The sequence below is a fragment of the Gossypium arboreum genome, chromosome 3 (genome assembly GCF_025698485.1).
Source record: "Gossypium arboreum isolate Shixiya-1 chromosome 3, ASM2569848v2, whole genome shotgun sequence".
In the NCBI taxonomy this organism is placed as follows: Eukaryota; Viridiplantae; Streptophyta; class Magnoliopsida; order Malvales; family Malvaceae; genus Gossypium; species Gossypium arboreum.
Window position 1 is genome coordinate 74,599,658 of NC_069072.1, and position 26,040 is coordinate 74,625,697.

The window sequence follows — 26,040 nt, forward strand, 5'->3', positions numbered from 1 at the left end:
GTGCATGAATGCTTAGTCATAAAGAAAGGCTTCAAGTGACTTGTATGTGCACCAAAGGTTGCATTCATCTCCTTGGGACGTTCATGCACTTGTATGGAACATGTATCTTCATAATTAAACACTTTAATGGCATGTAGGTTCATAAATGGCAGCATGAACCTAGTAAATTCGTTCTCCCCTTTGTGCATGGACTTAATTCAGTCAATGTGTTGAATTTTTGAGTTAATTTCTTCCTTTGGACGTTCTTGAACCCATCCATGCATGTGTAGTAGCTTATAGGTCAATTCAAAGTGTGAACATGTTCAAGGAGCTCTATGGTCAACATAGAATTAGTTAGCAGTTACTTCTTGGCCGAATAAGTGCCTTGGAAAGTTAAGAGACAGCCACCATACATGCACTTAAGCCATTCATGCATTCTATCATCCCATGCATTTGATCCATTCATGGACGCTTTAATGTCCATACATGTATTCGACACGTGCATGAATTTGTATAAACCTTGCATCTAGCCGTACATGCACCAGCATCTACTTCTTCATTCATGAGTGTGGAATGCCCAAAAGAGATGTTTCTTCATCCATACATTGTGCCGTCCTTGATCATTGTATCTAAAAAAAATCAAATTATGAGACATCATGTGAACACATTAATGTCATGCATTAAATAGGCTAAAATGTGAACATAATTAAAATATGTAATAACTATGACATATTAAAACAAATATTAATATAAGTCAAATTTGATGCTTAAATAATTATGTTCAGATTTTATTTAATGCATTAAAGTCTAAAACTGGGTTTGAGCTAAAATGAGCTAAGCTTTAGCCCTTAAGCTAAAGTTGAGCTGAGATTATACTCCTAAGCTGAAGTTGAGCTAAGGTTTAGCTCGTGAGCTGAATATAAGCTAGTAGTGAGCTCGGAGTTGGATGGAGCTCTAATAAGCTGGATTTGAGCTGGACAGACTTGTGGAGCTGGAAACGAGCTGGGATCAGCTTGCCAACATGTCAATGCTCAGCTTGACAGACTTGTTCGATAAAGTTCGCGGGGCTTGCTCGTATCATCCCCCTTCTTTTAGGCGACTTGTCCTCAAGTCGAGCTGTTTGTCCATGGGAGAACTTTGACTCGTGCATGGTTTTCCTCGATCAAATGGGATGGAATATGTCACACAAACCTGAAAAAGTCTCACCACTTTTGGACAAGAGAAACTCAAAGAAGTTAGAGACACATGATAATCAAAATTCAAGGAAAACGCATTCAACTGATCATATGCCCAGAATCTTAATTGTGCAAAATAGGCATACGTAAATTTATCAAAAAGTCTTGTTAAGCCATCTTTACAAACATGTGAACTTAGCTGAATCAAGGGGTAATTAGTCATGAACATTTGTAAAGATTCAAATATGTTAATCCACAACCAAAACTTTTCAATATGTTTATTCAAAAATAACAATTCATGGGAATGTACACGCAAAGTGTACCATGGCCAATTGGAAACTAACTCACTCTTTTGCTTATTAACAACATGATTTGTGTAATCACTTTCCAACACAAACGGATCACTACTAGGCCAAAGACAACAATCAATCACAACAAGGTACAAATAATTTCCAAACATCAAACCATCAAAAAGATTTTCAACAACATTTGAATAGAGTAAAGGATTTGAAAATTTTCGTAAACTTTACCTTGTCGATCTTGAAGAGAAGAAAATTTATGATCGGTTTTACCTTTTTCAAACAAGATGAATCTTCTCTCTTCGGACAGAAAATGTAAAACAAACCTTTTATCTCGATCAACTTGGGTGGGTGACGAAGCACCATGACAGCTCGTGCTTTTTAAAGGGTTACATTCACAAAAATGTAAAAGGTTAGTTTCAATAGGAGGTATGGACTAAAAAGAAAAAAATAAATCATTGTTGAAATTTGATTCAAGTCCCAAAGCATAAGTCGATCTTACCTTCTCAAAATGGAACGAAAATTTCAAATGTGGCCAAACAAGGTGATTAGTACACGAATCAAAATTGAAACCCAAATCATTGAATTTAACCTTCTTATCAAAAGTTCGAACATCAAGCAAACATAATTTGAATGCAAATGATGCAAAGTGCTTAATGTTTCCATAAAATGAATTCATGTAGCAAATACCAGGCTTGAACACACGAACTTGGTCATTTGATTTAGCAGGCAACATGTTAAATAAGGAAAGTATAATCAACTCATCGCTTGATTCAAATTTCACTCGTTCAATTAGACTTGAAAAATTGGCACAACCAAGCATATTCATTTTATCACCAAAGAAACGATGCAACATGTTATCATGCAAGTAAATCAAAGGAAACTTAAACATGCAAATACTCGAACAATCTTGCATCATAATTTCTACTCGAATAGATAGATCAAAGCATGGAAATCTCGCACAAAATTTTAGAGATTTATGTTGAAGAACAAAGTCAAACAGATCAATTATTTCATGCAAAAATCTTTTAACGCATATATCGAGCAAAGAATTTGTGATCATGTGACCTTTTAGAAATTCAAATCCATCACAAATCATTTGAATAGGCACGTTTAAACAGAAAGATGAATTCAAAGAATTTTTATAATCAAACAAATCAAAACGTGAAAAACTGCTATCACACACATTCACAATTTGCACAGGATGAACCAATCCAACAGAATCAACAGAATTGTCGTTATAAAACATGTCATAAGACGGAATCTTCATGACATCTTTTGAAATAATATCGTTAACATTAATATGTGAACAGTAATTAACCAAATCAAAAGATGGAAGATTTTCAAAAATAAGGCCATAAAAATCTATATGAGCAACTTTATATTCAAATGGCCTGGAATCAATAAGTAAGGAATCCTTACCTTTCTTACCTTCAATTGCAAGTGGGTGGCTGTCATTCATGAACTTACCTTTTTCGAACAACCTAAAACACCTCTTGTTCGGAAGGTAATGTAGATGGAATTGGTCGCACAGACTTCTAGGAACCTGAAAAGTTAACTCACAAGAAGTTCGAACAGGTGGGTTAGTAGAAATAATCCTCACTTGCTCTCTTGTTTTCTCACTCGATTCTTTTTCTTCTGAATTACTCGTTTCTTTTGTTTCAATTTCTTTCTCTTTAATCTCTTTTTCAATTTCTTTTTCAACTTCTTTTTCACTCTCAAATTTCTTTTCGTTCTCTTTTTCAATCTCATTTTATTTTTCATTTTCTTTTTGCTTTTCAAAGGCTTTTTCAAGTTCTCTCAAGATTTACTCATTTTCTCTCTTACTTGCCTCTTGCCTCTCTTTTCTTTTTATTTTGTTTTCTTTTTCTTCTTTTGCTTTTTCTTTTCTTTTCTTTGTTTTCTCTTTACAAGAATGTACAAAAGAGTCATGAGAATAGAGATCATGTTCGAAAGGCCAAGAACTATTTGCATGTGAAAAACTTCGTGTAGAACACTCCTTGAATGATTTCTTTGAAGTTTGGGAAGAGGTATATCTATCTCTTCGAATTTCATTTTGGACGTCTTCTTGAACGGAGTAAAAATCATAGTCGGCTTCTTGACTTCTCGAATTCCTTGACAAAAAAGAATCTCGATAGTAATCTCTTGGTCTTGAAGTCGATGTCGAATAGGATTCACAATGGGACTCTTTTCTCAAGTAATAATTGGGTGTATATCGTCGTGGGGTTCTCGACTCTATGTTTCGACTTGATGAAACTCGTTCTCGTGGATCTCTTTGTTCCAATCGATCTAATCTCTCATGCAATTTATCGAATTTGGACTTCACCATTCTTTGCATTTTTTGTACCAAGTATTGGTATTCCGATTCGGTGAACTCTTCGCGTGACATGATTTTTGTTGCTGAAAAGAAATTGTTAGATCACAAAACAAAATAAAAAATTAAGTACCTCACCACAAACCTCACAATTTCGGTCGAAAAGAAGAAGGAAAAGGTGTCACTCCCGCTCGTGTTTACACTCGTTTGGCTTTTACCTCCACTCGAATGATCTCACTCGCTCGTGCCTTTTACCTCTCACTTGCCAAGGCCTTATCGTAGGCTTAGGGGTCAGTTTCAATAGGGTAACAAGGGAGATGCGTATAGGTTTAGGGTTGGCTGAAAGAATAGGGAATTGGGTAAAAAAAGTGTAGCGTGTATGAGGTTAGAACAGAAGATGGATCAGAACGATATCAAATCAAGGGCTTTAACATTCGAACAACAATCGAATTGCATAAAACACCTTTTTTTCAATTTTTTTTTACTTTTTTTTATAACTACTTAAAATGATAATTACAACACAATACTCGAATCTCATGAAGTAGTTTTTTTATATATATTTTTTTTTAAATCTACATCTAAGCTTCTCATTTTAGGTAGCTCTGATACCAAATGATATGAACCGCCTCGGGGAGAGTCTTGTCGTATGCTGAGTTGCCCGATCGTCTACGAGAAAGTATCGTTCAATTCGCTTTTGGAATGGAGTTGATAAGAAAATAGGACGAAAGCTATGTATAATGGTTTAATGATGGATATGAAAGAAAGGGTTCTTAAAAGCAAGCACGAACCAATATTAGAAAATATTGACCCAAATGCTTATAGGCTTTCAAGGTGGAGGATGAAAGTGATTAGCTCGACCCGCTACTTAGCAAAGTAGGAACCTCGGTATAAGGGTGAATGCCACACTCAGTTGAGTAATAAGTTCAAAAGAAGAACAAGGTTGACACCAACTAAGAACTAGATAGGCCAACAAGTCTTCAATGAAATATGGGAGAAAGATCCTCTCCAAATAGTTTCATTAACAAAGAAACAATAAAACAAAGTTCAAAAAACAACCTCCATACAAATGAAAGAAAACAAATATTTATAGGCACATAGATGACCATTCAAATTCGGCATCTAGGAGTTCACACAATAATAAAAACGTTCACACTAATGTATTAAAATAGTTCATAAATTCGGCAGATTCATGCACTAGTTGAATGGACACTTTCTTCCCTCTAAGTGTGTGCATGAATGCTTAGTCATAAAGAAAGGCTTCAAGTGACTTGTATGTTGATACGAATCCCGACAAATCATGGTTCGACACAATTCGACAATATCAAGCATGGCCTAAGTTCGAGGGGCCCAAGTTCAAAATGAAGCCTGATCTTAAATTTCAACGAGCTCAATTCAGCCCGATTTTAGCTCAATGAGCTCGTTTGCTCATTTTTCTAGTTTATTTTAATTTAAGCATTTTATTAGTTGCTGGAATAAATTAATTGAGTCTAGTTAAACTTAATTAAATCAGCTCAATAATTTGGTTGTGTTATTTTAATAAATTAAAATCTGGACATTTTTAATTATGTTTAAATGTGTTAGTTAAATTAGTTAATTTGCTTAGCTCATAATTATGTTTAGCTTAATAATTGGGTTTTAATATGTTCCAGCCGAAATTAATATGTCTGAATTGGAACATGTTTTAATTTGTTCTAGTACAGCCATTTAACTTGTCTTAGTTTAGGACACATTTATTTCTTGTCCAGCCGAATGTGGTTTAAATTTGCTGTGAATTTAATATGTTCAAAGTTGATTAATTTTGGTTTAAATGTGCAGCTATTTTCAACATTAAAGGAGCAAGCATGCCGAATTCAATGTGCTTATTGCTACAGCCAAATTAATTAGTGAACAAGGCATGGACGGCACATTAAAGAGCTGCTGTGCATAGGGGCATGAAACGTGATTAATGCATTAAAAATCTGCTGGTGCATGAATAGCCTAGGAGCATGAAACGTGATTAATGCTTGAAGGCTGCTGGTTGGTGTTCCCAAATGGCCATTCAGTCAAAAAATGGCTGAATATTCAATGTTCCAAGCTGAATTAAAAGGGCAGCTGCTGTTTAAGTTTCTCTAGGTGCTTTTTCGGGAATAACAAGGGCCATGGCTGATTATAATTAATCCCATTCAGCTGCTCACATTTAGCTTCTATATCTATTGTCCATTAGCGTCCTCAAGGAGCATTTAAGCTGCCCAAGCCTATCCAGCTGGTCAAAGCAATATATTTAATATCATGCACTCTCTTTGGCCGAATATTACAAGATTTTTCAGCTCATTTAATTCTCCAGCTGATGAGGAAACTTCTAAGAAAATACTCAACTCTTCTAGTTGAATTACAAAGTGACCATTCGGCTTTCTAGGTGGCTGATTAGCTCACCTTTATTTTAAATGAAACCAACTGCATGAAGACACCTTGGAAGCTGTCCAAATACGTTCTTAAGGCTGGAGGAAGCATCCTAGAATTTCCTAAATTTTTCTGGAAATTTCAGCTCATTTAAAGGTTTAATTAAGTGACCATTCAGCTACTTTTTGAGGCCATTCGGTTGACCATGTTTTAGGCTATAAATAATTGTTAAATTTCATTTGTAAAAGGTTAGACATTTTTTTTGTTAGACTTTTCACTTAATGAAACTCTGTTAAACTTTCATGGAATTTGTGAGATTTCTTTCTCTCATATTTCGTTGAGGACTTCGTTGGCTTATCTAGGAAACCTAGTGGCGTCAACCATGTTTTCACTATCCCGAACTTATCACTATCAAATAGTGTGGCGTTCACCCATATAGCGAGGTTCCTACTTTGCTAAGTAGCGGGTCGAGGTTTATCACTTTCATCCTCCACCTTGAAAGCCTATAAGCATTTGGGTCGATATTTTCTAATATTGGTTCGTGCTTGCTTTTAAGAACCCTTTTCTTCCATATCAATCCTCTATTTACTTCTTTCATTTTCCCTTCCAATTTAGCCGAACCTATACATATTATCATTATACATAGCTTCCGTCCTATTTTTCCATCAACTTCATTTCAAAAGTGAATTGAACGGTACTTTCTCGTAGACAATCGGGCAACTCAGCGTACAACTCGACTCTCCCTGAGGCGGTTCGTATCATTTGGTATCAGAGCTACTAAAACGAGAAGATCGTGCGACGAAATTAATCCCGAGTTAGTCCAAGTGTACGAAGTAGGATCCAGGAAAAAAAGTATAGAAAAGAAAAAAAATTCGTATACCGAAGTTTTCTCATTTTGATTGGTCTGTTGTTGTTATTATAAAAGCAAAAATCTACGCAGCCGAAGAAAAAAAAATCGTGTACAAAAGTGCTTCTATTGTATTTAGTTTGTTGTTATAGTACAAAAAAAAAAGTTATACAAGTTTGAAAAAAAAAACTGAAAAAAAATTCGAAAAAAAAATTCGAAAAAAATTGAAAAAAAAAGTGATTTATGCAATTCAATTGTTATTTGATCGTCAAGCTTTGATCGATATAATTTCCGATCCATCTTCATTCTAAACCCCTAATCATATACGCATACACTTTCTTACCCAATTCCTCGTTCTTTCAGCCAACCTTAAACCTATACGCATTTCCCTTGTTACCCTATTGAAACCGACCCCTAAGCCTACGATAAAGCCTTGGCACGTTCGACTACGAAGTTGCGAGAGAAAAGATTGAGAGGTAAAAGGCACGAGAAAGTGAGATCATTCGAGTGGAGGTAAAAGCCAAACGAGTGTAAACACAAGCGGGAGTGACACCTTTTTTCTTCTTCTTTCCGAGCGAAATTGTGAGGTTTGTGGTGAGGTACTTAATTTTTTTTATTTTGTTTTGTGATCTAACGTTTTCTTTTTAGCAACAAAAATAATGTCACGTGAAGAGTTCACCGAATCGGAATACCAATACTTGGTTCAAGAAATGCGAAGAATGGTGACTAAACGAGACCAAAGTGATCGAGTTTCTTCAAGTCGTAAAATGGAACCAAGAACCCCACGGAGATATACCCCCGACTACTACCTAAAAAAAAGTTCCAATCGTGACTCCTTTTCGCCATCTACGTCGAGACAAAGAGATTCATACTATGACTCATATTCATCAATGAATTCGAGAAGTGACTTCGATCGAAAGTCCTTTTCATCAAGAAATTCAAGAAGACGATGATACGATCGCGACCTAGAGTGCATCAAGTTCGAGTAAGGACTCAATGGTGCTGCCTCAAGGACCAATTATGTGAGCTCGAGCTAAGCAATTCAAGGAGGCCATTTCGGCCTTAGTTAATCAAGTGTGGGGCGAGGCTTTGGTTGGAGAAATAGATCGAGTTGGGACCAGCTTAATAAAGTGTCCTTGCAACATTTTGCAAACTAATTTCAGCTCAATTTTCGCTCCTTGAACCCGTTCCAACTAAATTGAACTTTTATTTATTTCTTTTAGCTTTGCATTTAGTTTGCATTTTAATACTTGCATTTAAGCCTCTTAGTTTAATAAATGAGTTGCTGGTCATTAATACAATTCATCTTAGTTTAATTAAATGAGTTTATTTGATGAATTTAATATAATGAGTTGCTTCTTTAATTAATCTAGTTACTAGGTTAATTTATTGGTGCATGAGTTAAAGTTCATTAAATACTTCTTTTAATTAACTAGTTGTTGGAATAAATGATGCATAAGTGTGTGTTCATTTATTTACGTAGTTGTTAATTTGTTTAAAGCTTAATAATTGAATAAATGTGACGGTTATATATGTTTTAATTGCAGGTGACTTTTCAATTCACAAAGGCTGTTACGCATTCAATAAATGAGACTTTTCAAGTTATTTTGGTTACAAAAGAGGGGGCTGTTATAAAGGAAGCATTAAGCATCATTAAAAGAGAGTTTAAAGGAGCATTTCATGTCCTTTAAAATCTGGTAGCAGCTTGTTCAAATACCCCAACGTTTTTTTTTGCTACTTAATGGACAATTTATGCATTGCAAATTTCATTAAAGTGGCTGGAGTCTATTCAACTAGCCAAAGGGAAAATCAAGAGTCATTTTTCAAGCCTTTAAGGACATTAATTCAGCTAGTTGAAGAGAGGAGTTATTGACTCTAGAATTTCAAAAGTCTTTAATTTATAATTAGCCCTTTAATAGCACTTTACTATGTGACCATTCGGCTAGCTCATTTTAGCCTTATAAATTCTTGTAACCAAGCCTTTTGGAAGGCTACTTTTTGGACATTTTTGAATGATATTCTGCCAAATTTGTGAGGCAAACTTTTCTCTATTTTCGTTCAAAGATTTGTTGGCTACCTAGTGTTCTAGTTGTGTCATCCATTTTCTTTGTTGAAAACTGAACTTATCACTACTCGTAGTGTGGCGTTCAAATATACCAAGGTTCCTACTTTGCTAAGTAGCGGGTCGAGGTTCTCATATTCTCCATTCGACCACCTTGAAAACTTATAAACATTTGGGTCAATATTTTCTAATATTGGTTCGTGTCTGTTTTCGAGATCATTTTCATTTCCATTCCATCCTATCTTTTCGTTTCATTATAACCAAACCTACAAAAACTTTATATCCATAAAACCATCTACATAAACTTCATATCCATAAACCCATCTTTGAATCCTTTTACATAGCTTCCGCCATTATTTACGTTAAAACATCCTTTTGAACAAATCGAACGCTACTTCTTCGTAGACGATTGGGCAAACTCACATACGACTCGACTCACCCCGAGGCGGATCGTATCATTTGGTATCAAAGCTACAAAAACAAGGAGTACGAGCATTCAAAATTACTCCAGGAATAGTCGGTGACTCATCAAGTAAGTTTCAAAAAAAATCGAAAAAAATTCAAAAAAAATTTGAAAAAAAAAACAAAATCTGAAAATTTGAACATAGTTTTACTCCTTCTCCATTTTTCAATCCTGAAACTTTTACCCTCTCATCCACTTCCATCCTTGACCTTTTTCGCCACACTATACCCGAATTATTCTCTTTCTTGTAAGCCTACCCAGTTGTAAATCACATCATCCCTTGTTACCCATTTGAAAACCACCTAGACGTTAAGCCTTGGCGAATCTGCTTACGAAATCAGGAGAAAGGTAAAGAGAGGTAAAAGGCACGAGTGTTGTGAGAGCATTAGAGTGTTGAAAAAGCCGATCTTGAGTGCAAACACGAGTGTGAGTGCCATTCAAATTTTATTGCGAGTGACTAGTGAGGTTTGTGGTAAGGTATTCATTTTCTGTTTTGTTTTATTCATTTTTCTTTTCATCTATTAATCATGTCTCGAGAAGAGTTTTCAGCCTTTGAATTTCAATATTTGTTGAAAGAGATGGAGTGCATGCTCGATCGAAAAATCAAGCTTCGTCCAAGAAAAGCTAGACCATCGAGCAAGATTTCAACGAAAGCAAATTGTTCCAAGTCGAAAAAGGAGTCAAGAACATCACGGAGACACACATCGATGACTCTGGAGAAGAGATTTCTATCGTGATACCTATTCAACAAGAAATTTGAGTAGAAAGAAAGAAAGCTTGAGTCTAAGGTCTTTAGAGATAACGAACGAGGAGCCCAAGTAACTCTTTGTATGCATCCACAAAGACTCATTCTCAAGAATTGATCGTGAACTCTATCTAAATGATTTCACATCTTTCGAACAAAATACTTATCATGCTGATTCACTTGTATTATCTTCAAGTTGTAAAGAAAAATGAGAGAAAAAGAAATGAAAGAGAGGCAAGAGGCGAGTAAGAGAGAAAATGAGAGATTCTTGAAAGAGATTGAGAAAGTCATTGAAAAAGCCGTTGAAAAAGAAAAAGAACAAAAAGAGATCAAAAGAAAAGAGAGGCAAGAAAAGATTATGAGAGAAAATGAGAGAATCTTGAATGAAATCGAGAAAAGAAACAAAGAAATGAAAGAAAAAGAAAAAGAGATTGAGAGTGAAAAAGAAAATGAGATTGAAAAAGAGAATGAAAAAGAGTTTGAGAGAGAGAAAGAATGTGAACAAGAAAAAAGAGTGGAAAAAGAAATTGAGATAAAAGAAACGAGTGATTCAGAAGAAATAGAATCGAGTGAAAACGATGTTAGTGAGCAAGCGAGGATTCTTTCTACTAACACTTCTGCTCGATCTTTTTGTGATCTTTCTTTTCAGGTTCCTAAAAGTCCGTGCGACCAAATCCAACTCCGATACCTTCAAAATGAGAGGCATTTTCAATTGTTTGAAAAAGGTAAGTTCGTGGACGACTGCCACCCATTGAAAATCGAAGGTAAGGAAGGTAAGGAATCTTTGTTTATCGAGTCAAGGCCGCCTAATTTAAAAATTACTCATAAAGGTTTTGATGGCATAACTTTTGAAAAATTTCCATCTTTTGATTTGGCTAATTGTTGTTCATATATTAATGTTAACGATGTTGATTCAAAAGATGCCATGAAGATTCCGTCTTATGACATATTTTATAACGACAATTCTGTTGATTCATTGGATTGGTTCATCTGTGCAAATTGTGAATGTGTGTGATAGTAGTTTTTCATGTTTTGATTTGTTTGATTATAAAATTCTTTGAATTCATCTTTCATTTAAACGTGCCTATTCAAATGATTTGTGATGGATTTGAATTTTGAAAGGTCGCATGATCACAACTTCTTTGCTCGATATATGCGTTAAAAGTTTTTTGCATGAAATAATTGATCTGTTTGACTTTGTTCTTCAAGATAAATCTCTGAAATTTTGTGCGAGATTTCCATGCTTTGATCTATCTGTTCGAGTAGAAATTATGATGCAAGATTGTTTGAGTATTTGCATGTTTAAGTTTCCTTTGATTTACTTCCATGATAACATGTTGCATCGTTTCTTTGGTGATAAAATGAATATGCTTGGTTGTGCCAATTTTTCAAGTCTAATTGAACGAATGAAATTTGAATCATGCGATGAGTTGATTATATTTTCCTTATTTAACATGTTGCCTGCTAAATCAAATGACCAAGTTCGTGTGTTCAAGCCTGGTATTTGCTACATGAATTCATTTTATGGAAACATTAAGCACTTTGCATCATTTGCATTCAAATTATGTTTGCTTGATGTTCGAACTTTTGATAAGAAGGTGAAATTCAATGATTTGGGTTTCAATTTTGATTCGTTTTGATACGAACCGCCTCGGGAAGAGTCGAGTCGTATGCTGAGTTGCCCGATTGTCTATGAGAAAGTATCATTCAATTCACTTTTGAAATGAAGTTGATGGAAAAAATAGGACGGAAGCTATGTATAATGGTTCTATGATGGTTTATGGATAAGAATAATATGAATATTCGGCTAAATTGGAAGGGAAAGTGAAAGAAGTAAATAGATGATGGATATGGAAGAAAAGGGTTCTTAAAAGCAAGCACGAACCAATATTAGAAAATATCGGCCCAAAATGCTTATAGGCTTTCAAGGTGCAGGATGAAATTGATAAACCTCGACCCGCTACTTAGCAAAGTAGGAACCTCGGTATATGGGTGAACGCCACACTATTTGATAGTGATAAGTTCAGGATAGTGAAGAACAGGGTTGACGCCACTAGGCTTCCTAGATAAGCCAACGAAGTCCTCAACGAAATATGAGACAAAGAAATCTCACAAATTCCATAAAAGTTTAACAAAGTTTCATTAAGTGGAAAGTCTAACCTCTTACAAATGAAATAACATATATTTATAGCCTAAATAAAAGTAGCTGAATGGACAAGCTTAGAAGCTAAGAAATTGACCATAAACACCTAGATAATTCTAGAAGAAAATCATGAATATCCATGAATGTGCAGCCCTTTAATGTTCCATCATCCCCTTGGCGAATGAAGCTTTAATGCACCTTGAATACTTGAATGGTTAGCTTGAAAATGCATGGATCATGCATGAAACGTCCCAATGTATGTTCCTCCATAAATTTGGTCCATGAACCTTCAAAACATTAACATTAAATAGCCCCTACTTGCATGAACGTCTCCAATACATGTACTCCCTTAAATGCCGTCCATTGAACCTCAATTCTACATGCACCTCTTCATACATTGCACCAAGCCCTACATGAACTTGCATTAATTTCCTTCCATGCATACATGTGTACCGTCCAAAGGGATTGGATCTTCTAGATACATTCATGCATGAATCTTCATCATTCATGCAACTGAATGTGCATTTGAACCCAAGCATTCATGTATTTTGTGCATTCATGTATTTGGCAAATACATGAACTTATAAACACCTTGAATTTGGTCATACATGCACCTGATTAAATGTTGTTCATTCATGCATGTTGGATGTCCAAAAGAGATGTTTCTTCAAGCATTCATTGCGCCGTCCATGAGCATTGTACCTACAAGAAATAAAACAATTCATAAGACATCATGTGAACACACATAAATTCAGCACAATGTGAACACATTTAAGTTATGTGATATCTATGACATATTAAAAACAAATATTAATATAAGACAAGTTTAATGCTTAAATAAATATCTGCAAATTTTATTTAATGCATTAAACAAAAAATCGAGTTAAACTAAAATGAGCTAAGCTTTAGCTCGTGAGCTAAAGTTGAGCTGAGATTAAACTCCTAAGCTGAAGCTGAGCTAAGGTTTAGCTCGTGAGCTGAATATGAGCTAGGAGTGAGCTCGGTTTAGCTTAGGCAATTTGGATTGAGCTCGAATAAGCTGGATTTTAGCTGGACGGAGCTAGTGGAGCTGGAAACGAGCTTGGATCAGCTTGCCAACATGTCAATGCTCGGCTTGACAGGCTTGTTCGATGAAGTTCGTGGGGCGTGCTCGTATCATCCTCCCCCTCTTTTAGGCAACTTGTCCTCAAGTCGAGCTGTTTGTCCATGGGAGAACTTTGACTCGTGCATGGCTTTCCTCGATCAAATGGGATGGAAGATGTCACACAAACATGAAAAATTCTTACCACAGTCAGTAAAAAGAAACTCAAAGGAGTCAGATTCAAATGTGTTCGATAGTTCATAAAAAATTCATTCAATCGAACATATGCCAAAAATCTCAATTGGTCAAAGCAAGCATACGTAAATTTATCGAAGAGTTTCGTTAGACCATCGTTGCAAACATGAAAACTAAGTTGGATCAAGGGATAATTGGTTGAAAATGATGGCAGGCACTTAAACACATTATTCCTCATCCAAAACCTTTTAATTTCTTTAATTGAATATAGCAACTCATTTGGTCCTTTGTCTTGCTCATGCAAGGTATGCCATGGCCAAAGGTATGCTAACTCTTTCTTTCGTTTTTGAACAACATAAGGGTTGTCTCCAAATTCCAACATAATAATCACATCATTACAATGCCAAAAGGAAAAATCCATCACATCACAGTATAAATAATTTCCAAACAACAAATCAATGGAATTTTCAACTTCAATCGAATTGAGCAAAGATATTTGAAAATTTTCAGATGACTTACCTTGAAGAATATGAAGAGAAGACAATTGAGGATTGGGTTTACCTTTCTCGGTCAAAATGAATCTTCTCTCTTTGGATAGATAACGTAAGACAAACCTATTACTCCGATAAATTTGAATAGGTGGTGACGCACCATGACATGTCTTGCTCCTCGAGGGGTGGAATTCACAAAAATGAGAATGGTTAGTATTATCGAAAACTATGGACTTAAATGGAAAAGGAAAGTTACCATGGAAATTTAATTCAATTCCAAAAACATAGGTTGGCCTTACCTTCTCGAAATGAAACGAAAATTTCAGATGTGGCCAAACAAGGTGATTAATATATGAATCAAAATTGAAACCCAAATCATTGAATTTCACCTTCTTATCAAAATTTTGAACATCAAGCAAACATATTTTGATTGCAAATGATGCAAAGTGATTAATGTTTCCATAAAATGAATTCATGTAGCAAATACCAGGCTTGAACACATGAACTTGATCATTTGATTTAGCAGGCAACATGTTAAATAAGGAAAATATAATCAACTCATCGCATGATTCAAATTTCACTCGTTCAATTAGACTTGAAAAATTGGCACAACCAAGCATATTCATTTTATCACCAAAGAAATGATGCAACATGTTATCATGCAAGTAAATCAAAGGAAACTTAAACATGCAAATACTCAAACAATTTTGCATTGTAATTTCTACTCGAATAGGTAGATCAAAGCATGGAAATCTTGCACAAAATTTCAGAGATTTATCTTGAAGAACAAAGTCAAACAGATCAATTACTTCATGCAAAAATCTTTTAACGCATATATCGAGCAAAGAAGTTGTGTTCATGCAACCTTTCAGAAATTCAAATCCATCACAAATCATTTGAATAGGTACGTTTAAACAGAAAGATGAATTCAAAGAATTTTATAATCAAACAAATCAAAACGTGAAAACTGCTATCACACACATTCACAATTTGCACAGGATGAACCAATCCAACAGAATCAACAAAATTGTCGTTATAAAACATGTCATAAGACGGAATCTTCATGACATCTTTTGAAACAACATCGTTAACATTAGTATGTGAACAGTAATTAACCAAATCAAAAGATGGAAGATTTTCAAAAATAAGGCCATAAAATCTATATGAGCAACTTTGTATTCAAACGGCCTCGAATCAATAAATAAGGAATCCTTACCTTTCTTACCTTCAATTGGAAGTGGGTGCTTGTCAATCGTGAACTTACCTTTTTCGAACAACCTAAAACACCTCTCGTTTGGAAGGTAATGTAGATGGAATTGGTCGCATAAACTTCTAGGAACCTGAAAAGTTAACTCACAAGAAGATCGAACAGGTGGGTTAGTAGAAATAATCCTCACTTGCTCACTTGTTTTCTCACTCGATTCTTTTGTTTCAATTTCTTTTCATCTTCTTTTCACTCTCAAATTTCTTTTCATTCTCTTTTCAATCTCATTTTCTTTTCATTTTCTTTTTGCTTTTCAAAGACTTTTCAAAGGCTTTTCAAGTTCTCTCAAGATTCGCTCATTTTCTCTCTTACTTGCCTCTTGCCTCTCTTTTCTTTTTATTTCGTTTTCTTTTTCTTCTTTTGCTTTTTCTTTTCTTTTCTTTGTTTTCTCTTTACAAGAATGTACAAAAGAACGATGAGAATACAAATCTTGTTCAAAAGATAAAGAACTATTTGCGTATGATTCACAATCAAAACTTCGTGAAGAATACTCCTTGAATGATTTCTTTGAAGATATACTAGGAGTATGTCTTTCTCTCCGAACGACATCTTGGAATGAATCAAAATCGTAATCGGCTTCTCGTCTTCTCGAATTTCTTGATGAAAAGGACTTTCGATCAAAGTCACTTCTCGAATTCGCTGATGAATATGAGTTATAGTATGAATCTCTTTGTCTCGACGTAGATGGCAAAAAGGAATCACGATTGAAACTTTTTTTAGGTAGTAGTCGGGGGTATATCTCCGTGGGGTTCTTGGTTCTGTTTTACGACTTGAAGAAACTCGATCACTTTGGTCTTGTTTAGTCACCATTCTTCGCATTTCTTGCACGAAGTATTGGTATTCCGATTCGGTGAACTCTTCGCGTGACATGATTTTTGTTGCTAAAAAGAAAATGTTAGATCACAAAACAAAATAAAAAAAAATTAAGTACCTCACCACAAACCTCATAATTTTGCTCGGAAAGAAGAAGAAAAAAAATGTGTCACTCCCGCTCGTGTTTACACTCGTTTGGCTTTTACCTCCACTCGAATGATCTCACTCGCTCATGCCTTTTTCCGCTCCTTTCTCCTCTTATAATAACCTTATAACAGACTTAGTATGACTTGATCTCTAGTATTGTGGGTCGTTTCAAATGGTTTTACAAAGGATAACATATGAGGGGTTACGGGTTGGCTAAAAGAAAAGGAAATTGGGTAACAAAAAAAAGTGTGGCGTGGATGAGATTAGAATAGAAGATGAATCAGGAACGATATCAAACCAAGGGTTTTGACATTCGAACAACAATCGAATTGCATTAAACACATTTTTTTCATATTTTTTTCGAATTTTTTTGAATTTTTTTTCGAATTTTTTTTTACTTGTATAACTTTTTTTTTGTACTATATTGACAAACTAAATACAATAAAACACTTTTTGTACACGATTTTTTTTTCTTCGGCTACGTAGATTTTTGTTTTTATAGCAACAATAACAAACTAATCGAAATAAGAAAACTTCGGTATACAAAATTTTTTTTTCTATACTTTTTTTTCTGAACCTACCTCGGGAATGCTTCTCTTCGAACGTCTAAGCTTCTCGTTTTAGGTAGCTCTGATACCAAATGATACGAACCGCCTCGGGAGAGTCGAGTCGTATCTTTGAGTTGCCGATCGCTCACGAGAAAGTATCGTTCAATTCACTTTTGAAATGAAGTTGATGGAAAAAATAGGACGGAAGCTATGTATAATGGTTCTATGATGATTTATGGATAAGAATAATATGAATATTCGGCTAAATTGGAAGGGAAAGTGAAAGAAGTAAATAGATGATGGATATGGAAGAAAAGGTTCTTAAAGCAAGCACGAACCAATATTAGAAAATATCGGCCCAAAATGCTTATAGGCTTTCAAGGTGGAGGATGAAAGTGATAAACCTCGACCCGCTACTTAGCAAAGTAGGAACCTCGGTATATGGGTGAACGCCACACTATTTGATAGTGATAAGTTCAGGATAGTGAAGAACAGGGTTGACGCCACTAGGCTTCCTAGATAAGCCAACGAAGTCCTCAACGAAATATGAGAGAAAGAAATCTCACAAATTCCATAAAAGTTTAACAAAGTTTCATTAAGTGAAAAGTCTAACCTCTTACAAATGAAATAACATATATTTATAGCCTAAATAAAAGTACCTGAATGGACAAGCTCCCAATGTATGTTCCTCCATAAATTCGGTCCATGAACCTTCAAAACATGAGCATTAAATAGCCCCTACTTGCATGAACGTCTCCAGTACATGTACTCCCTTAAATGCCGTCCATTGAACCTCAATTCTACATGCACCTCTTCATACATTGCACCAAGCCCTACATGAACTTGCATTAATTTCCTTCCATGCATGCATGTGTACCGTCCAAAGGGATTGGATCTTCTAGATACATTCATGCATGAATCTTCATCATTCATGTAACCGAATGTGCATTTGAACCCAAGCATTCATGTATTTTGTGCATTCATGTATTTGGCAAATACATGAACTTGTAAACACCTTGAATCTGGTCATACATGCACCTAATTAAATGTTGTTCATCCATGCATGTGGGATGTCCAAAAGAGATGTTTCTTCAAGCATTCATTATGCCATCCATGAGCATTGTACCTACAAGAAATAAAACAATTCATAAGACATCATGTGAACACACATAAATTCAGCACAATGTGAACACATTTAAGTTATGTGATATCTATGACATATTAATAACAAATATTAATATAAGACAAGTTTAATGCTTAAATAAATATGTGCAAATTTTATTTAATGCATTAAAGAAAAAACTGAGTTAAACTAAAATGAGCTAAGCTTTAGCTCGTGAGCTAAAGTTGAGCTGAGATTAAACTCCTAAGCTGAAGTTGAGCTAAGGTTTAGCTCGTGAGCTGAATATGAGCTAGGAGTGAGCTCGGTTTAGCTCAGGCAAGTTGGATTGAGCTCGAATAAGCTGGATTTGAGCTGGACGGAGCTAGTGGAGCTGGAAACGAGCTTGGATCAGCTTGCCAACATGTCAATGCTCGGCTTGACAGGCTTGTTCGATGAAGTTCGCGGGGCGTGCTCGTATCACGTTTACTAATTACTTTGTTTGGCCACATCTAAAATTTTCGTTCCATTTTGAGAAGGTAAGATTGACTTATGCTTTGGGACTTGAATCAAATTTCAATGATGATTTATTTTTTTCTTTTCAGTCCATACCTCCTATTGAAACTAACCTTTTACATTTTTGTGAATGTAACCCTTTAAAAAGCACGAGCTGTCATGGTGCTTCGTCACCCACCCAAGTTGATCGAGATAAAAGGTTTGTTTTACATTATCTATCTGAAGAGAGAAGATTCATCTTGTTTGAAAAAGGTAAAACTGAACATAAATTTTCTTCTCTTCAAGATCGACAAGGTAAAGTTTACGAAAATTTTCAAATACCTTTACTCTATTCGAATGTTGTTGAAAATCTTTTTGATGGTTTGATGTTTGGAAATTGTTTGTACCTTGTTGTGATTGATTGTTGTCTTTGGCCTAGTAGTGATCCGTTTGTGTTGGAAAGTGATTACACAAATCATGTTGTTAATAAGTGAAAGAGTGATTTAGTTTCCAATTGGCCATGGTACACTTTGCGTGTACATTCCCATGAATTGTTATTTTTGAATAAACATATTGAAATGTTTTGGATGAGGAATAATGTGTTTAAGTGCCTGCCATTGTTTACAACCAATTATACCTTGATCCAACTTAGTCTTCATGTTTGCAACGTTGGTCTAACGAAACTCTTTGATAAATTTACTTATGCTTGCTTTGACCAATTGAGATTTTTGGCATATGTTCGATTGAATGAATTTTTTATGAACTATCGAACACATTTGAATCTGACTCTTTTGAGTTTCTTTTTATTGGCTGTGGTAAGAATTTTTCAGGTTTGTGTGACATCTTCCATCCCATTTGACCGAGGAAAACCATGCATGAGTCAAAGTTCTCCCATGGACAAACAGCTCGACTTGAGGACAAGTCACCTAAAAGAGGGGGGGAATGATACGATCGCGACCTGGAGTGCATCAAGTTCGAGCTAGGACTCAATGGTGCTGCCTCAAGGACCAATTACGCGAGCTCGAGCTAAGCAATTCAAGGAGGCCATTTCGCCTTATTTAATCAAGTGTGGGCGAGGCTTTGGTTGGAGAAATAGATCGAGTTGGGACCAGCTTAATAAAGTGTCCTTGCAACATTTTGCAAACTAATTTCAGCTCAATTTCCGCTCCTTGAACTCGTTCCAACTAAATTGAACTTTTATTTATTTCTTTTAGCTTTGCATTTAGTTTGCATTTTAATACTTGCATTTAAGCCTCTTAGTTTAATAAATGAGTTGCTGGTCATTAATACAACTCATCTTAGTTTAATTAAATGAGTTTATTTGATGAATTTAATATAATGAGTTGCTTCTTTAATTAATCTAGTTACTAGGTTAATTTATTGGTGCATGAGTTAAAGTTCATTAAATACTTCTTTTAATTAACTAGTTGTTGGAATAAATTATTCATAAGTGTGTGTTCATTTATTTACGTAGTTGTTAATTTGTTTAAAGCTTAATAATTGAATAAATGTGACGGTTACATATGTTTTAATTGCAGGTGACTTTTCAATTCACAAAGGCTGTTACGCATTCAATAAATGAGACTTTTCAAGTTATTTTGGTTACAAAAGAGGGGGCTGTTATAAAGGAAGCATTAAGCATCATTAAAAGAGAGTTTAAAGGAGCATTTCATCCCCTTTAAAATCTGGTAGCAGCTTGTTCAAATACCCCAACGTTTTTTTTTTGCTACTTAATGGACAATTTATGCATTGCAAATTTCATTAAAGTGGCTGGAGTCTATTCAACTAGCCAAAGGGAAAATCAAGAGTCATTTTTCAAGCCTTTAAGGACATTAATTCAGCTAGTTGAAGAGAGGAGTTATTGACTCTAGAATTTCAAAAGTCTTTAATTTATAATTAGCCCTTTAATAGCACTTTACTATGTGACCATTCGGCTAGCTCATTTTAGCCTTATAAATTCTTGTAACCAAGCCTTTTGGAAGGCTACTTTTTGGACATTTTTGAATGATATTCTGCCAAATTTGTGAGGCAAACTTTTCTCTGTTTTCGTTCAAAGATTTGTTGGCTACCTAGTGTTCTAGTTGTGTCATCCATTTTCTTTTTTGAAAACTGAACTTATCACTACTCGTAGTGTGGCGTTCAAACATACCAAGGTTCCTACTTTGCTAAGTAGCGGATCGAGGTTCTCAATTCTCCATTCGACCACCTTGAAAACTTATAAACATTTGGGTCAATATTTTCTAATATTGGTTCGTGTCTGTTTTCGAGATCATTTTCATTTCCATTCCATTCCATCTTTTCGTTTCATTATAACCAAACCTACAAAAACTTTATATCCATAAACCCATCTACATAAACTTCATATCCATAAACCCATCTTTGAATCCTTTTACATAGCTTCCGCCATTATTTACGTTAAAACATCCTTTTGAACAAATCGAACGCTACTTCTTCGTAGACGATCGGGCAAACTCAAATACGACTCGACTCACCCCGAGGCAGATCGTATCAGACGAGAAGCCGATTACGATTTTGATTCATTCCAAGATGGCGTTCGAAGAGAAAGGCATACTCCTACTAGATCTTCAAAGAAATCTTACTCGGAGTATTCTTCACGAAGTTTTGATTGTGAATCATATGCAAATAGTTCTTCATCTTTCAAACAAGATTTGTATTCTCATCATTCTTTTGTACATTCTTGTAAAGAGAAAACAAAGAAAAGAAAAGAAAAAGCAAAAGAAGAAAAATAAAATGAAATAAAAAGAAACGAGAGGCAAGAGGCAAGTAAGAGAGAAAATGAGCGAATCTTGAGAGAACTTGAAAAAGCCTTTGAAAAAGCCTTTGAAAAGCAAAAAGAAAAAGAACTTGAACGAGAAAATAAAATTGAAAAAGAGATTGAGAGTAAGTCTTTGAAAGAAACAATTGAAAAAGAGAAAGAGCTTGAACATGAGATTGCAAAAGAATTGAGAGGAGAAGACAAGAGAGAACAAGAAAAAGCAAGGAGTGTTTTAACTAATCGTTCTATGAGTTCTCCTTGTATTGTTTCTTTTCAGGTTCTTGAAGATTCCAATGACAAGCTACAACTTCAATATATTTTCGAAGAGAGACGATTTCAAATGATCGAGAAAGGTAATATCGAAAATGAAATTCTCCCTCAAGATCTTAAAGGCAAGCAAGGTAAGGAGTCTTTAACAATTACATCACGGCAAACTGATTTGAACATTGTTGAAAAAGGTATCGATGACTTAATCTTCGAAAGATCGCTGCTCACTTTGTCGATTAATTGCCATTCTCTGATTATTGATGATTTTATTTTCAAAAGTGGTATGAAAAGTTTTTCTTGTAATGAGTACAGTGTTGGGAAGCTTGTTGATGAAGTACGACTAAGTAGGTACAAACAAAATTTGATCTTATGTGATAAAGAATTGTCACGTAAAATGCCTAATTCGTTTGTTTATGATGGTAATGTGAATTCTCTATATCGTTGTGCATGTTTGTGTAAGTCTGATCAAATGGGAATTACGATGTATGAGTGTTTGAAAATATGCATGCTCAAATTTTCTTTGTCTCACTTGTGTGAGTTGTTGATGAAAGAAAGGCCATTGTCTCTTGTAACAATGAATGACCAAAATCGTGTGTTTAAGCCCGGAGCAAGTCATCTTAAGTTGTTGCCAAGCAAAGGTGAGCATTATAATTTCTGTTTGGATAAATGTGTGAACAACTTTTGCTTACTTGATGAAGTGTTTCTAAATCTAAAAACAAATTCGTTGTACCGTGATAATATGCGAATGCAAAATCAAACCTTTGATTCTAGAAATTGCACTATAGTAGGATTTGAAGGATTCAAGCATGTCTTGCATGAGTTTAACTTTCCTTTGTTTCATATTTCCCCTGTGTTGTACTCAATGAAACCTTCAAGTCGAAATGAAACAATAAGAGAAAACTTTGCTTCCAACACCGGAGATTATTGTCTTACATCGTTTGGTATTGAGTTGTCCAAAGGACTTGAATCAAGTACTTTTGTTGTCCAAAACCATAATTTTCGAGTGCTTAATGGTTCTGTTCTGACAATTATGCTTGACCATTTTATCCATTATGAAACAGTGAGGTCGTTTTCCATCTTTGACCTTGGTATTAGTTTTTACAATAAATTCGTGAATGAGAATGAGAAAAGTTCTTTAGAGATTTTTATTCCTAGTGTTACTAATTTGTTTTACTCTTTTGTAGGTGACACTTGGAGATGGCGTCCCCCTAAAGAGGGAGGGCGTGGAAATAACCCATTTCCTTTTGAACCATTTGTGGTTCCTTGGCTTTTGAAATAATTCGTATCGATCATGAACAAGATGGTTTGTGATCTTGGAAAAAAATTTTCGAGCAAGTGGCCCGATTTGAGGACAAATCATCTTCAAGTGGGAGGGAATGATACGAATCCCAACGTATCATGGTTCGACACAATTCGACAATATCAAGCATGGCCTAAGTTTGAGGGGCCCAAGTTCAAAATGAAGCCTGATATTAAATTTCAACGAGCTCAATTCAGCCCGATTTTAGCTCAATGAGCTCGTTTGCTCATTTTTCTAGTTTATTTTAATTTAAGCATTTTATTAGTTGCTGGAATAAATTAATTGAGTCTAGTTAAACTTAATTAAATCAGCTCAATAATTTGGTTGTGTTATTTTAATAAATTAAAATCTGGACATTTTTAATTATGTTTAAATGTGTTAGTTAAATTAGTTAATTTGCTTAGCTCATAATTATGTTTAGCTTAATAATTGGGTTTTAATATGTTCCAGCCGAAATTAATATGTCTGAATTGGAACATGTTTTAATTTGTTCTAGTACAGCCATTTAACTTGTCTTAGTTTAGGACACATTTATTTCTTGTCCATTAATGTGGTTTAAATTTGCTGTCAATTTAATATGTTCAAAGCTGATTAATTTTGGTTTAAATGTGCAGCTATTTTCAACATTAAAGGAGCAAGCATGCCGAATTCAATGTGCTTATTGCTACAGCCGAATTAATTAGTGAACAAGGCATGGACGGCACATTAAAGAGCTGCTGGTGCATGAATAGCCTAGGAGCATGAAACGTGATTAATGCTTGAAGGCTGCTGGTTGGTGTTCCCAAATGGCCATTCAGTCAAAAGATGGCTGAATATTCAATGTTCCAAGCTAAATTAAAAGGCCAGCTGCTGTTTAAGTTTCTCTAGGTGCTTTTTCGGGAATAAGAAGGGCCATGGCTGATTATAATTAATCCCATTCAGCTTCTATATCTATTGTCCATTGGCGTCCTCAAGGAGCATTTAAGCTGCCCAAGCCTATCCAGCTGGTCAAAGCAATATATTTAATATCATGCACTCTCTTTGGCCGAATATTACAATATTTTTCAGCTCATTTAATTCTCCAGCTGATGAGGAAACTTCTAAGAAAATTCTCAACTCTTCTAGTTGAATTACAAAGTGACCATTCGGCTTTCTAGGTGGCTGATTAGCTCACCTTTATTTTAAATAAAACCAGCTGCATGAAGACACCTTGGAAGCTGTCCAAATACGTTCTTAAGGCTGGAGGAAGCATCCTAGAATTTCCTAATTTTTTCTGGAAATTTCAGCTCATTTAAAGGTTTAATTAAGTGACCATTCAGCTACTTTTTGAGGCCATTCGGTTGACCATGTTTTAGGCTATAAATAATTGTTAAATTTCATTTGTAAAAGGTTAGACATTTTTTTTGTTAGACTTTTCACTTAATGAAACTCTGTTAAACTTTCATGGAATTTGTGAGATTTCTTTCTCTCATATTTCGTTGAGGACTTCGTTGGCTTATCTAGGAAACCTAGTGGCGTCAACCCTGTTCTTCACTATCCCGAACTTATCACTATCAAATAGTGTGGCGTTCACCCATATACCGAGGTTCCTACTTTGCTAAGTAGCGAGTCGAGGTTTATCACTTTCATCCTCCACCTTGAAAGCCTATAAGCATTTGGGTCGATATTTTCTAATATTGGTTCGTGCTTGCTTTTAAGAACCCTTTTCTTCCATATCCATCCTCTATTTACTTCTTTCACTTTCCCTTCCAATTTAGCCGAACCTATACATATTATCATTATACATAGCTTCCGTCCTATTTTTCCATCAACTTCATTTCAAAAGTGAATTGAACGGTACTTTCTCGTAGACGATCGGGCAACTCAGCATACGACTCGACTCTCCCTGAGGCGGTTCGTATCATATGTGCAGCAAAGGTTGCATTCATCTCCTTGGGACGTTCATGCACTTGTATGGAACATGTATCTTCATAATTAAACACTTTAATGGCATGTAGGTTCATAAATGGTAGCATGAACCTAGTAAATTCGTTCTCCCCTTTTTGCATGCACTTAATTCAATCAATGTGTTGAATTATTGAGTTAATTCCTTCCTTTGGACGTTCTTGAACCCATCCATGCATGTGTAGTAGCTTATAGGTCAATTCAAAGTGGGAACATGTTCAAGGAGCTCTATGGTCAACATAGAATTAGTTAACAGTTACTTCTTGGCCGAATAAGTGCCTTGGAAAGTTAAGAGACAGCCACCATACATGCACTTAAGCCATTCATGCATTCTATCATCCCATGCATTTGATCCATTCATGGACTAGCCTTTAATGTCCATACATACATTCGACACATGCATGAATTTGTAGAAACCTTGCATCTAGCCGTACATGCACCAGCATCTACTTCTTCATTCATGAGTGTGGAATGCCCAAAAGAGATGTTTCTTCATCCATACATTGTGCCGTCCTTGATCATTGTATCTAAAAAAAATCAAATTATGAGACATCATGTGAACACATTAATGTCATGCATTAAATAGGCTAAAATGTGAACATAATTAAAATATGTAATAACTATGACATATTAAAACAAATATTAATATAAGTCAATTTTGATGCTTAAATAATTATGTTCAGATCTTATTTAATGCATTAAAGTCTAAAACTGGGTTTGAGCTAAAATGAGCTAAGCTTTAGCCCTTAAGCTAAAGTTGAGCTGAGATTATACTCCTAAGCTGAAGTTGAGCTAAGGTTTAGCTCGTGAGCTGAATATAAGCTAGGAGTGAGCTCGGTTTAGCTCAGACAAGTTGGATTGAGCTCGAATAAGCTGGATTTGAGCTAGACGGAGCTCGTGGAGCTGGAAACGAGCTAGGATCATCTTGCCAACATGTCAATGCTGGGCTTGATAGAATTGTTTGATAAAGTTCGTGGGGCGTGCTCGTATCAGTTTCCCTATGTAATTAAGTATAAGAAAGGAAGGATAATGAGGTAGCTGATGCCCTATCGAGGAGGTATATATTATTATCTTCACTTGAATCAAAATTGCTTGGTTTTCCTTTCTTTAAGGATTCGTATGCTACTAATGTTGATTTTTGTGATATCTATTCTGCTTGTGAGAATTTCGCTTTTGAGAATTTGATGCGAACCCGGTCGCATCATGTTTCAATACACTTTGACGACATCGAGATT